This window comes from Perognathus longimembris, chromosome 28 (genome assembly GCF_023159225.1).
Source record: "Perognathus longimembris pacificus isolate PPM17 chromosome 28, ASM2315922v1, whole genome shotgun sequence".
NCBI classification, from domain to species: Eukaryota; Metazoa; Chordata; class Mammalia; order Rodentia; family Heteromyidae; genus Perognathus; species Perognathus longimembris.
The window spans coordinates 39,144,005-39,160,176 of record NC_063188.1 but is presented as its reverse complement, the minus strand read 5'-3'; the positions used below and the strand labels follow the sequence as shown (position 1 = coordinate 39,160,176).

The window sequence follows — 16,172 nt, the reverse complement described above, 5'->3', positions numbered from 1 at the left end:
ATTTCCTACCATGTTTCCCTAGTCAAGATGGAGTCAGCTCTGCTTCGTAAAACAGTCAGAGATGAAAATCATAGTGATCCATCATTTCAACCCTTCCATTGCCAATACTTTCCAATATCCTGCCTCCTCATATTTCTATCACAACCATCTAAACTAATCCTCAAACCATTTCTACACCTGGGCTTATAGCATTGCCAGAGGGAATGAATACAGTGTTCTCTTACTTGAGGCAGAGAAAACCTTAAGCTATTAAGACTTAGTTTCCTTTTCACAGTTCTATGGAGAGATGGTTAAACAAAAAATGTATGCAATTGCAATGAACATTTCTTTGATATACATATGTAGATCATACATATCATACAGAAATCTTTTTTCTTTCTTTCTTTCTTTTGGCAGTCCTTGGGCTTGGACTCAGGGCCTGAGCACTGTCCCTGGCTTCCTTTTTGCTCAAGGCTAGCACTCTGCCACTTGAGCCGAAGTGCCACTTCTGGCCTTTTTTTTTTTTCTGTTTATGTGGTACTGAGGAATCTAGCCCAGGGCTCCGTGAATGCTAGGCAAGCATTCTACCACTAGCCACATTCCCAGCCCAAAACTCTTTTTTCTTATTCTTCTCAAATACCATTTCAGCCCCAAACCACTCTCGTCAGGGAAGACCAACTTCAAAATCCTCTCTACAGCTCCATCCTTCACAGCTTCAGCAGTCTTCCCCTCTCCCTCTCAATGGTGGTGCTACTTCTCTTTCTCTTGGGCAGTCTTTTCTCCATTTCATTCCCCACCTTGCAACGCAACCAGCTTTCTCAGGGACCTTTTATCATAAATCACTATCCCCTTTACACATAAATGGACTCATCTCCTATATTTAAAAGCAAAATAAAATTAAAAGCTTATTAGTATCCCCATGTGTCCTGCCTCTTTCCCATCACAGCTGAGTATATGTGTGCCATATTCTTTCTGAGACCTTTCAATCCTCACTCCCCAACCCTCTATGATCTTTCTTCTCTCCTCTAAACTGATGTCATCATTGACCTCCTAATTGTCAAATCTAATGAACATGTTTTTAAAATGTTTTATAGTGTATTTTATCTGATTACAAGAGAGTTAAACATCATGAACAAAATTATGACATATGACAGACCAGATCTAGAGGAAAAGAACTTGTACTATATAATGTGCAATTCGTAAATGTCACTCATAAATATAGCATTCTTATAAGCAAATGAAATAATTCATAAGAAAGCAAAATTGTGTGCAAAAGATATGAAATAAGTCTCAGGAAAACTGCAAATACCTAACACACACACAAAGATGTTCAACCTCAAGAGTGAGCAGAGAAATTACAAGTTAAAATAATTCAATACAACTTCACATCTATTATATTGGCAAAAATTTTAAAAAAGATTAATCTGATGTAGAGTGTAGCTCAGTGGTAGTGTCTGCCTAACATACATAAAGCTCCAGCACTACAAAAGAAATAAGAAAAGCATCCTCAGAAAAAAAGGACTTCTAAGTATGAAAGTGTAAATCCTCTTGGAGGTCACCTTGGTCATATCTCTTCAATTTTTTCTTAAATTTTCTAGGTTATTTTTCATACATTTTAATGAGTTACACTGTACCAATTCCGCGTGTGTGTGTGTGTGTGTGTGTGTGATGTACTTTGATCATATTACTTCCCATTGCCCCTTCGTATTCACCCTCCCAACTACCACTAGTCCCCTTCCTCTTCCCAAATAGTCTTGCTCTACTTTTATGCACTTCTTTTTAGAAGCCTAGATTACATGAAAGAACGTATTTGCTTAACTGGATCATCTCCAGTTCTATCCATGTTGCTGCAAATCACACAATTTTGTTCTTTTTTATGGTACATATATCATATTTTCTTTATCCATTCACTGGTTGGGACACCCAGATATGGTGAATGGTGCTCCTGTAAACACATGTGTACACATATTTCTGGTATATGCTGACTAAGATTTCTTCAGTTATATACTCAAGTGGTATAGCAGAATCATACAAGCTTTATAAATTTTATTGACTTTTATAAGCACTTGAATATTTTTATCATTCAAATTAGCCTGTAGGCCCCCTCTTCAATTCTTTTCTTAAAATATTTATTGCAAAGGTGATGTACAAAGGGGTTACAGCTACTTAAGTCCAGTATTGATTACATTTCTTTTTGAACAATGTAACTCCTCCCTCATTTTAACCCAGTTCTTTTTCCCCCTGACCCTCTTCCCCTCAAGTTGTATAGTTCATTTCTAACATAATGAGTATCACTGATTCATAAGAGCTTCTTTCCCCCATATCCTAACCAGCAACTATTGTTTTCTTTGTGACAATCTATTTGAAAAATAAATATATGTACATATATATATATAATTTATTTTTTGTGCCATTCCTGTGGCTTGAACTAGGGGACCGGGCTCTGTCCCTGAGATATTTTACTCAAAGGTAGCTCTATACCACTTGAGCCACAGCTCTACTTCCAACATTTTGCTGCTTAATTGGAGATAAGAGGCGCATGGACTTTCTGTCCTAGACTAGCTTTGAGCCTTAATCCTCACTCAGCCTCCTGAGTAGCAAAGATTACATGTGGGAACCCCCAGTACCTGGCCATTTATTTATTTTTAAATGACCATAATTATATTTATGGGTAATAATGTAATGTTTTGATCTGTATGTACACTGTAGAAAGATTCAACCTAGCTAACTGACAGCCATCACCTCATCAACTCTATTTTTATTATGGTGAGAATGCTAAAAATAAATCCAGTCTTAACAATTTTACAGTATATATTATTACTTGTGGTCACCATGTAGTACAGTGGATCACTAAAACATTAAGTCTTTAGTCTAACTGAAACTGCACTCTGGTCAACATCTCCCTGATCAACAATTCTTTTACTAGAAAGCAATCCCACAGAATCCCACAGAATTGTGTGTGTATGTGTGTGTGTGTGTGTGTGCGCGCGCACACGCGTGCATATCCTTGAGCATGGTGTAAGAATGTTTATTGCAGCTTTACGGTGGCAGGCAGAGAAGATGGAGATATGCAACTGAATACATGATACAGTTTGAAAGTCATGTCAGTGGGATTTCCTTAAAAATTGAACATGGTAAGATGGGAGTAGAAAAAGAAATAAATGAAAGGTGACCCTAAATTCTTGATTTGAGTAACCAGATAGATGATGGAAGAGAAGAAGGGACTAAGGAGGCAAAGGTAATCATAAGTCCTATTTATTCGTACTGTGGTGGAGATAATCTATTTGGTAGAAAAGAAACTGTGACACACAGGTTACTAAGAATATGAGGCTGTAGCTTAGATAAAAGGTTTAGACCAGCCATAAATTTAAGAATGATCAGTATGTCTGGATAGATGTTAACTGGATAAGAACCTTTAAGAAGATTTTGGATGCATATGTTTTTGAAGTGCATATGTTGAGCTCTAGATCATTCCAATATTCAATGTTTGGAGAAATAAACTTAGTCTAGGCATGTTTTTGCAAAAACTTGAGTTTCAAAGAAGATTGAATGGTATTTTTAAAAGGTAGAATGGAAGAATAGGAATGCGGTGGAGGGGTGAATTTGTTTAAAGTGCACATTGTGCAGATATGGAAATACCACAAAGAAATTTTCTCATATTACAACTATATGTTAAGTAAAATAGAGGGTATAAAAATAATTAATATTTAAAACTTGCCATGTATTGAACAGTAAAAATCACAGATTTATCCATTTTCCCAGGGCCAACTCCTTCCAAGACGGTCTTCAAAATTATCCTAGCTCTTTTCTCTGTCTGAACATTTCAAAAACACAATTAAACAAAATAAAACTGTTTTATTTGGACTCATAGTGGTTTCCTCACTCTGAATAATCCTAGTATTAAACCAGTCAAGTACTATTAACACACAGCACTCAGCTATAGCTTTTCTATAAAGCTCAAAATCTAAATAACCTCCTCATACCTAGAACACTAATGGTGACTTGAGGCCTGGTTTGTGGCATCTTCTATTCTTTTGAGCTAGTTCTCCAACCTCTCACAAAAGACTTCAGCATATTTGATAATCCACAGCATCCTTCCCCACTGCAGTCTCTCTAAGAAGCATCGAGTATAATATCTTTATATGTTCCCTTTTAAAATTTAGAAGTTTCTGCTGAGATCACTGTGAGAGAGAGAGAGAGAGACAGAGAGAGAGAGAGAGAGAGAGAGAGAGAGAGAGAGAGAGAGAGAGAACATGTCCAAGTAGGTCAAAGTTTTCATCAGACATGCAATCTTAATGCAAAAATCAGCAGAAGGAAAGCCAGGTGAGAACTGGACCTGGGGCAATCTTACACTGTAAGGTGACAGACTGAATAGGCTTAGTTTTAGGCACAGGAGAGTACAAAAAAGGTACCAATTCCTAGAATGGTCATTAATTCATTTAACAAGTACTTGTGAGGTACCAGACACTGGTTCCTAGGACCAGTCAGAAACTACAGCAAACAGTAGTCTCTATGAATATGGATTATGTCTGGGAGTGAGGGAAACAAACAATAAGCTAGAAAAAATGAAACGAGGTAAGACAGGGGCATAAAAAATGTTCAGGGGGGATGGCAAGTTTAAATATGATGATCAGTGAATGCTTTGCAATTAAAAAAATAACATTTATATGGGGCTGGGGATATAGCCTAGTGGCAAGAGTGCCTGCCTCTGATACACGAGGCCCTGGGTTCGATTCCCCAGCACCACATATACAGAAAACGGCCAGAAGCGGCGCTGTGGCTCAAGTGGCAGAGTGCTAGCCTTGAGCGGGAAGAAGCCAGGGACAGTGCTCAGGCCCTGAGTCCAAGGCCCAGGACTGGCCAAAAAAATAAATAAATAAAAAATAACATTTATAGGTAAACTCTGAACTATGGGATTTCAAGTACCGTAGGGTAATGCCAGTTGCACTTCAATCCTACTAACACACCTCAATCCCTTGAAGGTATGATGTCACCAATTCCTAACACAAATATTTGTTAAGCTCCTACATTTAAGAGGATCTAACCTTCCAAGTGGGAAAACAATTAAGAATGGTGTTAAGGGCTTTATTGAGATGTAGACAAAGTGCCTTAAGACCCAGAATAGTAAACTCATAGGTCAATTACCCCAAAAACAGGCTTCCAAATTCCATTTCCCCATCTGATCTAGAGTAAAGTGCCTGAAATTGTGTTACCAGAAATGTTCATCTGCTACCCAAAGAAGGGCCTCACAAGACAAACTGGTGAAGTTTTCCTACTAAGGATTTCTACAAGTGCTTGTGCAAGTATACACTATCTCTCTGTCTCTCTCTCTCTCTCTCTCTCTCACACACACACACACACACACACAGTCACAAGAAAAAAGCATCAGTTTCACAACTCTCTAAGTCTGGATTAAACATTGTTCTCTCTATAGTGGGTAAACCTTTTAGGTGATTAACCCTTTAATAGTCATGGATTTACCAATGATGGAAGATGGGAATCTGGAAAAAGCAGAAAAGCAGCCAGTTAAAAATAGAAGGTCCAGGATATACTGAAGAATAATTTCTACCACAAATGTGCACAGGGTCTTGGGTCACCCCTGCTAAAAGCAGCAATGTGGAATGCTAGGTCTTATGATCCTGAAGCCACAAAGTACAAGGAGGGGTGAAAGGGTGGGCTAATGTAAAACATAACTTGTTTTGAAGGCACTCAAATGTATAACCAAGTTATTTAACCACTGTAGCCCCGTTTTATCCAATGGTACAAATTCGATGAATACATTTTTCTACCACTTTGCAAATCATCACAGGGGATCAAAGGGAGAGTATGCTCCTTCTGAGGGCTCTATGAACCCTCTTTCTGAGAGCAAATCCCCATAGCCTGCTTTGAAGGAAAGCAAGATAAAGTAGTTCAGTTCCACCACACCCTGCTAGGTCCCCAGCCGCAAGCAGAAAGCCATACAGACAGAAAGACAAGACTAGGGATTACAAGGGACCTCCAGCTTTTTTTCTTTCTACCTGTGGCTAATGAGCCAAGGCCATGGAAAGCATGGAAGCTGATGTCTGGAGAGCCAAGTTGGTGTGTGAAGCAATCCCGGGTAGAGACCTGGCGCGGTGGCGAATGCTGGAAGAAGATCCCAGGAAAAGGTGCGAAGACGTGTCTGCAAGGACCTGGGCCCCACCCTCGCCCGCTAAGCCGGCGCAAAGAGGGGCTCCAGCAGGCAAGAAAAGTCGGGACATTCCTGGACAGGAATGACAGCCATGAGACAGCAGCGCGAGGGGCAACCGGTCAGGCATTACTAAGGGAAATCGAAGAAACTGCTCAGAAGAAGCCTGAGATAAACGAAAAGTGGCAAAGAAGGACAGCCCTGGGCAGACACGGGTCCAAGCGTTAGGGGTGCAGGAGTGCGGTCCGGAGAAGCGAATTGGGCCGACCGAACAGGTCAGCTAGAGAAAAACAGACAGAGGCAAGGACCGGTAGACTAGGACCTCGGCTGGTCCCGGGGATGGGGGTGGGGGCGAGTCAGCTGCTAAAAGGGGCCAGGACCTCCCCCAAAAGTCCCACATCGAGAGTGAGGGGACAGCATTTGGCTGAGGACCTACCTGTCACCAGCAACAGGTTGTGGGAGAAGACTAGAAGTCCTGATGCAGGATTGGAGGGAGGGTCTCCGGTTTTGGAAAGACCATAACTCCGCTTGGCCAGTCGGCCGTTTTCACCCTCTAGAGAGGCGGAAAAAGCTGCAACTTTCCCTGGAGTGGGGAGGAGCTGGACTCTTAAAGGGGCCGTACACAGCTCTGGGATCCCTAGTAGAGGGCTGCTGAACACAAAAAGAGAGTGCTGGTAGCCCAAATCTTCAGGCACAGGAAGAATGTCTTCCTCAGTGAAAAGAGAAAGCTTAGGGGCCTTAATGCTACAGGTGCCAGCTGCCTGCCCCATTCCCTGCCGCCATCCCAACCCCCAGCCTTCCACAGTTTCTTCCAACTGTGGTCACTCTCTTACTCTGTAAAGTCACCTGCCTCTTCTGCTCAGCTAAGCCAAAAGTTGTCAAAGTGCCAAAAACTTCTACGAAAATGAAAGAATCAAAGCTGTGTTGCTAGAAGATATGTATCATTCTGACTGCGACATTTGACTCAGTATGGCAAATTAAAATGTGTATAAAATAGAAATGTTTTAGGCAAAGGACATAGGCTCAAAGACATAACTAATCAAAATATTCAATTCACAGGAATCCAAAGAAGAGCAAATCAATACAGTAATGACATTAGCACCTTTGTGGGTTTTTAAAAACTAACATTTAATGAGGAAAAATTGACCACCAAATACCATAGTTGCTAGCTAGTAGAAGTGTCTGTTTGGTTAAAAACACTTTTAGAGAGGGAACAAAGGAGTGACATTATGCAAAAGGAAAAACATTCTTTGCCTGACTTAGGTAATTATAACCCCTCTATTTTTGGTATCCTAAAAATAAAATAAAAAAACTTTTACAAAGCATATATCAATACACTTTAAAATGTTTGTTTGTATCTGCCCACTAATTACAAACCTCTTGGTTCTCTCTCCCTCCTTCCTTCACTTAAGCCATTAAGCATGCAAAAATCTCTCACCAATTAAACCTGCTCAACTTTCTGTGCACACACACACACACACACACACACACACACACACATATATCCCATGGGGTCCTTCTCCAGATCCTTATTTGGTTGAAAATATACTTTAGCCAAGTACCAGTGGCTCATGCCTTTAATCCTAGTGACTCAGGAAGTTGAGATCTGAGGATCATGGTTCAAAGCCAGCTTGGGGAGGAAAGACCATAAGATCTTATCTCCAATTAACCACCAGAAAACCAAAAGTGGCTCTATAGAGTGCTAGCATTGAGCTGAAGAGCTCAGGGACAGTGCCCAGGCCCCGAGTTCAAGCCCTATGACTGACTGGAGAAAAAAAAGAAGAAAGAAAGAGAAGAAAGAAAGAAAATATACTTTGCAGGTGTGTTTGGAATTTTTATTTTCTTCACATTCAATTCACAACCCCTAGCTATCTGGGAGACAAATGAACCAATGACCTCTTGGTGAATACATCACAAATAATAAATAAATAATAAAATAAGAATTGTCCGTCTTTGCCTTGCTTGACTGCTCCCCTACATTTAACACTATTAACCTTTTCCTTCTTGAAACACTTCTTGTGGTATCTATAATATTAGATTCTCCCTTTCCTCCCACTCCTATGTCCTCTGCTTTATAAATTCCTCTTCTGCTGTCTGATGGGTGCAAACCAGACATTCTCAGAATGAGAATGAACATATTCTCTCCCTAACTAATTCCTTCACTCACTTGGCTATGATTGCCTTCTATACAGCCATAGGTATAATTATATAATTCTACCTAGACAGCTTCATTGAGCTCTATTTTCATTACATCTCTGGTTGGGTGTAGATTCCATCTTGTATTCAGCCAATATCTGGGTATCTTCTACAACATTGCCATTTTGGACAGGATAACTTATTTATGGAGGGCTGTCTGGTAGTATGTTGAATAACATCTTTGGCATCTATCCACAGTAGCATTTCCCCAGTTTTAACAACAGAAATGTCTCCAGGTATAGTGCCAAATGTTCCCAGTTGAGTGTATTGAAAGCATTTCAAAGGATTTTAGTAGATGCCATTAGGAGACAGAAAAAAATGCTCAAAAGAAGGCAATTCATTCAGAGATAGGTACTGAGCATCAACTACATACAGAGAACACTGTGCCGGGCACTGAAATTTCAGCAACCCTTTCCTCAGAGAGTTCTTGGTTTATTGAGTGGGGGTGGGGAGTGGGAATACACTTAATTTGTTAAACTTAGTTTAACAAATTAGTTAATTAGTTAAACTTAGTTTATTGAGTGGGTATACAAACAAAATTATTATAAGGATATGTATGGAAATAATTAGGAAAGCCACTTACAACAGCCTGTTGCTCCCAACAGATCAGTCAAGTGTTCTAAAAAGAAGCAATAGCGTCTCTAAATCTTAAAGGATAAGTAGGAATGAGATAGACCGAAAGAGGTAAAGAGACATTCTGGGAAGAAGGATTGCATACACTCAAAGCAAAAAGGCTAGAAACATCTGATATGTACAAAGAACATACAAAGAAAGTGTGCTCCTAAACCATATAGTGTAAGAACAAAGTGATGATAGATGAGACTGAAAATATGGTGTATGTACAATTCTTTAGGGCTACTAAAATGAAGTGTCACAAACTGAGTGACTTAGACAGCAAAACCTTTTTGTGTCACTGTTTTGCAGATTACAAGTTGGACATCAAGCTGTTTGCTATGTTACTTCCTCCTGAGAGACATGAGAAAAAAACTGTTCCATCCCTCTGTCCTAGCTGTGGTGATTTGCCAATAATCCGTGGTATTTATATGCCTATTGAAGTATTACTGTTATGTCCTCCTTCACCTTCACCTTCACACTGTGTTTCTATATCCAAAGTTCTCCTTTTTATAGAGAGAGCAATTATATTAGGGTCTAACCTAAATTATGTTACTGTACCTAATTACACTTGCAATGATACATTTCCAATTTAGGACACATTCTGAAGTATTGGGGATCAGGATTTTTAACATATGACTTTCAAGACACACAATTCAGTTCATAATAGATGGTAGGGGCTAGAATTGCAGAGGCCTTATAAGTCATGTAAAGAATTTAGCTTTATACACTAGATAATTACAATCATTCACAGAACCCTGATGTCCCTTACTCTTCCATTTTGTTTTAAATCACTCAAGCTGTTTTCAGTGTTTCACAAGCTAATAGATATTTGGGTATTTTGGCTATTACAAATAATTTTCAAATAAATACTCATATATGAAGTTTTATAAACCCTTGTTTACAAAAACACCTGTATATGCATCTAGGAATAGAATATCTAAGTCAACATGTAACTTATCTTTATCTTTTGACAGAACATCTGACTGCTTTCTCAAGTGATTGTCTCATTTTATATCCCTAAGAGCATTGTATAAGGGTTAGAATTTCTCTATATCCTCAGTAATGCCTATTGTTATGAGGCGTTTGATTATAGATATCCAAGTCAGTGGGAAGCAGTGGCAAAATATGGTCTTGTTGCATTTTCCTAATAACTACTTAATAATATAAGACATCTCCTTACATGCCTATGAGCCATTAGTTTATCTTCTTTGAAGAAATGTCTATTCTGATCCTTGGTCCAATTTTTCTTGGTTTCTCTTTTTAGTACTGAATTATAAAAGTTCTTTATATAGTCTATCTATAATTTTTTGAAGGAGATAGGCTAGGGGTTCAAACTCAGGGACCGGGCCTTGTTCTGATCTTTCTTCCCTTTTCCTTTCTTTTCTTTCTCTCTTTTCTTTCTTTTTTCCTTCTTCCTTCCTGTAGGGCATGCCTGCCCTGATGCCTTGCATCATTAAGAGGCTGTTCTAGCTGGCCCCACCTCCCAGCCTTGGGACCACGTGTAGCCAAGATGGCGCCTGGTGGTGAACCCGGAGGCGGTCTTGTGGGCTGTGATGTAGAATTAGGCCGCCCCTTATGGAGGTCCCTCGGAGCTCCACCCTGACACAGCCCCTACATAGGTGCACGTACCCCTCACCTTCTGCTGCCCTCCAACCCCTTAAAAAGAACAGCTCATTGTCGCCATTAAACAAGTCTTAGCGCTGACTGGCTCCCGAACTGTCTGTGTGTCCTCCGTCAAGAGGGAGGCTGGATGGCAGTCTGTCAGCCCTCTTATCCTCTTCCTGGACCCCTCCGTGTGGAGTGTGCTATCCTGTCTCTCCTGCAGGACAAGAGAGCACGGGAGGCTAAAAACCCCCGACACTTCCCTTCCTTCCTCCCTTCCTTCCTTTCTTTCTTTCTTTCCCTTCTTCTTTTTTACTTGAGACAGCTCCACTTCAGCTTTTTGGTGCTTAATTGGAGATGAGTCTAATTCACTTAAGTGCCTGGGCTGGCTTTAAACACTGATCCTCAGATCTCAACTTCCTGAGTAGCTAGGATTACAGGCTTGAGCCACCAGAACCTGGCTATTTACTTTTGAACAAGGATAAAAGGAAGATAGAAAAGCATTCTTCCAAGTTTCATGTATGTACACATAAACAGAAGATTTTGTTGTTTGATTCAAGAAGATGAATTGGGGTCAGGGAAAAACATACTGAATTGTATGTAGGATAAGCTATTTGAGGTTCTGGCCAAGACTAAGTAAGTGTAAGACAGATTTGTTCTTTGGAGGTTGGCAATGCTAAGCTAAAAACTCTTAAATCATATTTTCAAAGATTTATTCTGAGTAGCCATTCATTTTACTAAGAACACTTTTCAAGAAAGATAAACTTAACTTACAAGGATAGCAAAAGATGGGGTTCCTCAAGACAAAATGTAATGATTATATTTTAGTTTTATTTTCTTTCTTATTTGTAATTTAATTTTATTGTCAATGTGGTGTACAGAGGTGTTACAGAGAAAAATGAGGGAGTAACAAGTTTAATAAGAAATGTACTCACTACTTTGTATATATAACTGTAACCCCTCTTTAGTTTTTTTTTTTTTACCCTTTTCTCTACCCTTTTACCTTAAGTTTCCTCTCCTAATGTTTTCTCTGATACATCACAGCCTCCTGGTTTACCTTTCTCTCTGGTTATTCTTTGCTTCTTTCTTCTGGGGGGGGCGGGCAGGGGTTGTTATTGGAGTTTGAGCCAAGGGCCTCATACTTGCTAAGCTGACATTCTACCACTGGAGCAATGCTTCCAGCCCTCCTTTCAGTTGCTTACTTTGGACAAAGAATCTTAAATTTTTTTTCTGCTTGAGCTGGCCTTCAACTACAATCCTCTGGATCTTTGACTCCTGAATATTTAGGATTTAAAAAGTAAGTACTAAACTAGTTATCATGCTTAACCTTCCCAAGTCCCACTTCTTTGCCTATAGATTAACACTGAAGGTTTCAATGTCATATTCAGAAGTCTAAGACACTGGTATTTACTATTATATAATTTTTTTTCAGAACTATAAATGCAGCAGTAAACAAAAAAGTTCTTTCATACATGGAATTTACATTTTAAGGAAAAAACAATAGAAGTAATAGCACATACATATACTAGTTACTACTATACTAAATAGTATTCTAATATACTAATTCATGTTACAAGTGTGTTGTGCCAAGTTGCAAGACCACCCCCAAGAAGACCACCGAAATTCAGACACTCCGAAATGCAAAAGCAAGGCAAGGCTTTATTTAACGAGCTGCCAACTCGGGCCTCGTCCTACCCACCGACACAGCGGAGGTTAGGAGGAAGCCCCGAGCTGTGATTACACAGGGCTTATAAAGGCAAAGAACAAGGTTACAACAATCAGCTGTGCAAGCAAGATTAGCACACAGGTACAAATCTGATTGGCTCAGGGTTCGATTCTAAAATGGGGTTCACGTGGTGGGGCCTGACTTCAAAGTCTGGCACCTCATTTCCCCCTTTTTCTTTTTGGTACCTTGGGAGCCAATCATGGCTCCATTCTGTCCATTTCAATGGCTTGCATGTCTAGGGGATGATATAGAGGTAAGGCATGGGCCAGTAGGACCCAATGTAGTAACCAAAGGGCCTGTCACCATTTCTTACAAGAATATTCTCTGTACCTCTGTTCTGCATGTCTCTAGTTTATCCTGCCTCATCTTCCCAAAAACAACTCTGGTCCCTTGATTTTAAAGGGGGGCTGATGGGTGAAGATCATCCATCTTCTGTAATTTCTTCAGGCTGACTCAGGGGCGTTGACCTTACCTAGCCAGGAACCTATAACCTTAGTCTACTTTTCCAAGGGACTGCAGGATTGCTGCAAACTGAAAATTAACTTTCAGCTATACAGACTTACCATTAGCTCTATAGTGTTTAGTATCCAAATGTAAGCAACAAAATAATACATAAACTTCTCAACTGTGCTCTAAGGGTCGGGTGGCTATACCCGTATTCCTGAGCAAGCTCAAAACTACCTAAAATAAGGGGGTCACCTCACTTTGGAGTGAGCTGCCAAAATGACATCAACACTAGCCAGGGTAGTAAGGAAAGAAGGCAAAAAGAAAATTATAACAATATTCAGTCTAACTTTCTTTTCTTGAGGCGAAGGCGAAGCGGCTGAGTTGGGTGCTTGGAGACCTCCCATGTTCCATCACGGTAGTTGTCATCCAGGGCAAAGGGGTCAGCTGGCCTGGCATGGAAGCAATGAACCCAAGTGGTGATGCCGTCCAGGGTCCCCTCCACCGTGGTTAATCTGTTGATTGGGGGCATTGGCAAGCTGACAGGCCTTTAACAGATCTCAATAAGAACACAACACAATCTCAGGTCTACAAGCTTTCTTTCCTAAACAGATGTATCAACTTAAAATTCTTACTGCCAATCAGAGCTTTTGAGTAAATGCGGGGGGGGGGGAGGGTGAGATTTTAATCTATTCTCTCATTTGACAAACTTCCCCTTACTAACCACTATCACAGATGACTGGCAAATTCCTGCCCAGTAGACAGACATGGGCATTGGAAAGGCATGCTTATGAACTATTCTTCTAGGACTTCCCGGCTTTAACTTTTGAAAGGCCAACAGTAGTGACTCTAGGATCTGACACCATCTCTGCCATCCAAGCAGTGGCTTACTGCCTCTGGATGCTCCATCACTTTTGTCCCAGGAGGAGTGACTTTCGACTTGGACTCAGGGCCTGAGTGCTGTCCCTCAGCTCCCCAGCTCAAGACTAGCACCGTACCACTTTTGAGCTCCACACTACTCCATTCCCAGCACTCTGCTGGCTGATTAGAGACAAGCCTCTCACAGGGACCTTTCTTTGCCCGGGCTGGCTTCGAACCGCAGATTCAGATCAATGAGTCTTATAAGGGGCCACTTTACTCCAATTATAAGCAACAAGGTGGTCCACACAGAAGTAGTTTTTAAGCATGCTCTCTTACCTGGAACTTATTAAGGGTCAGTATTAGATCTTGACAAACTTGTAGGAATCACCTGTGCTTCTCTGTGGGCCTGCTGGAAACTGTTACAAAAAAACCTACAAAGAAGCTGGAATGGCAATTAAACATCTTGGTAGCCATAATTCTCCTTTTCTCACTTTGCAATAATTATTTAGGACAATTTTACTTCCAAATTTCTTATCTAGAAATGTATTCTTGATTTCCAAAGCCTTTTTAACACTAACACAACACTTTAGCTTTTATCTGCATCAGAAAAACTGAAGCTCACAGGCAATCTGAAACCAGGTGCCGCCCTTTGCTTACGTGCTGCTTGTTTCAAAAGAGCCTTTTTTTTTTCTTCAGTCCCAGTTACTGCATGGCATGAAAACCTTTGAATTTAAACTTAGTTTTGCATCATACTGCAGTCTTGAACATGTTCACACTCACACATGCACACACACATTTTCAAAAGATCTTAAAGCACGCTGAATAAGCATCGGCCGTACATTTTAAGACAAAAACCTTTAACAAATGATTTTAGCATTCTCCAGCCTCATTTTCCAGGGCTTGATAGTTTTAGTAAAACATTTTTAGTCTTAGTAAAACATTTTAGCGCACCAAACAATTTTCTGCTTAAGAAGGCTGGGTGGGGGTCCCCCTAGAGTTCTTTCTGTGGACACTCACACTCTGATTGTGAACCATCGCCTGTACATCTTTCCAATGAGCTATGCAGGTTTGACACAAAAGAGACTGTTAGACTTACAAACAACACAGAGATGACAACGCAGCATGGTGAGGTCACTCCCTGCCACCTGTGGGTGGCTTGGGCTGGCCCTACATCCACCCCGTCGGCGGCTGCGGGTCAGGACTTGGACTTGGAGCTGATGCGTCCGTGTCCTGGGCTGTCGGTGCCGTTGAGTTGACTGGGCAGGACCCTCCGGAGCGGAGGGCACAGCTGAAACATTTTCCTCAGAGTCCTCCTCTTGTAGAGTTAACTGGGGTGGGGAGCATGGAGCGGGAAACATTTCCTCCTCCGTGCTTCCTCCCTATGTCAAAGCTCCCTCAATTTCCTCAAAGGTGGACCATTCTGACTTGCACAGGGTGATCCACTTTTCCTTCTTAAGGGCCATACCTTGGTTCTGAGCTATCTCCTTCTCCCTCCAGTGAGCTAGGATCAAGTCTAGGGGGCTAGATGGAGGTCCTCAAGATAATACAAAAGGAGGAAAACACACAGGCCTAAGAAAAGCTACGAGTTGGAGATCTCCCAAGCTGGCCCACAACCTCCTACAAGGGTGCAGAAGGAATGGACCCGAGTTGGCCCACAACCTCCTGCAAGAAGGAGTGGACCCGAGTTGGCCCACAACCTCCTGCAAGGGTGCAGAAGGAGTGGACCCGAGTTACGAGTTGGAGATCTCCCAAGTTGGCCCACAACCTCCTGCCAGGGTACAGGAGGAGTGGACCCAAGTTGGCCCACAACCTCCTGCCAGATAAGCAGAAGGAGCAGACCCAAGTACAAGGTGGGCGGGTTGAGTCTCGTTTAGGAGGCCCTCCTGGTCAGTTCCGGCCAAAAACCAAACTGACTCGCGCCCTACAAGTATAAGCAAAAGCAAAACAGACAGACAAGACAAATGAACAGCGCTGTTTTCTTACCTTCGGAGTCTGGGATCTCGGGGTCTCTGGGGCTATCCCGGACGAAACCCCAAATGTTGTGCCAAGTTGCAAGACCACCCCCAAGAAGACCACCGAGATTCAGACACTCCGAAATGCAAAAGCAAGGCAAGGCTTTATTTAACGAGCTGCCAACTCGGGCCTCGTCCTACCCACCGACACAGCGGAGGTTAGGAGGAAGCCCCGAGCTGTGATTACACAGGGCTTATAAAGGCAAAGAACAAGGTTACAACAATCAGCTGTGCAAGCAAGATTAGCACACAGGTACAAATCTGATTGGCTCAGGGTTCGATTCTAAAATGGGGTTCACGTGGTGGGGCCTGACTTCAAAGTCTGGCACCTCAGTGCCAGTGCCTCACTTCTTTAATCCTAGCTATTCAAGAGGCTGAGATTGAGAGGACCGTGGTTCAAAGTCCAAGCAGAAAATTTTGCAAGACTCCATCTCTAACATAATCAGCGAAAAGAAGGGCTGGAAGCCTAACCTAAATGTTAGATACATATATACATATACATATACATAATTAGTCCTCATAAACACCCTATGAAATAGAAACTAATATTGCTCATACAGATAAAGAAATG

General features: G+C 41.3%; 1 protein-coding gene across 4 annotated transcripts in view; it reads right to left on the bottom strand.

Moving 5' to 3' along the window:
- Sytl4 (synaptotagmin like 4) overlaps nucleotides 1-6,696 on the bottom strand; it is a 66,133-nt gene extending 59,437 nt beyond the window's left edge. For all 4 annotated transcript variants that reach the window (XM_048336337.1, XM_048336340.1, XM_048336339.1 and 1 more), the window contains exon 1: nucleotides 6,582-6,696. The gene's annotated coding sequence lies outside the window, so the exon portion shown is untranslated. The remainder of the gene's footprint in view (nucleotides 1-6,581) is intronic.
- Between the last annotated feature and the right edge of the window lie 9,476 nt (nucleotides 6,697-16,172).